Source organism: Aphanomyces invadans, assembly GCF_000520115.1.
Source record: "Aphanomyces invadans strain NJM9701 unplaced genomic scaffold supercont1.44, whole genome shotgun sequence".
In the NCBI taxonomy this organism is placed as follows: Eukaryota; Oomycota; class Saprolegniomycetes; order Saprolegniales; family Verrucalvaceae; genus Aphanomyces; species Aphanomyces invadans.
The window spans coordinates 415,410-415,874 of record NW_008580189.1 but is presented as its reverse complement, the minus strand read 5'-3'; positions in this window follow the sequence as shown (position 1 = coordinate 415,874).

The following is a 465-nucleotide window of genomic DNA, read 5'->3' as shown; positions in this document are numbered from 1 at the left end:
TTCGTGTTGCAGACTCTGGATGGCATTGAAATAGCCCAAGTCGAGCACGTTCAGATCAGGACTCTGTGCTGGCTGGGCACACAGTGCAATAATCTATCCATCTTGGCTTCCAGCGGCAATAACGGCAGGGTCGTCAACACTGACATGGGGTCGTGCGTTGTCTTGCTGTATCCAGATCCGGGAGCGCTTCGAGGATGGCCACCGTAATCGGATTGCGGGGATCACCTTGTCCACAAGGAAAGACCGGTACAATGGTCGTCAGAATGGTTCGCCACTCGAATATTCCTCGGCTTCAACTTTGTTTTTGTCCAATAATATCCAGAATACAGTGACTTCATTGGCTGATGATATTATTCTCCCGCCCGCGCGCAATAATTTAAACTCCACCTCACATTTCATTTGCATCCCTATCATCCCATAACCTGTGATAAAATTGCTTCAGCTCTGTTGCGATGAATAAAAATA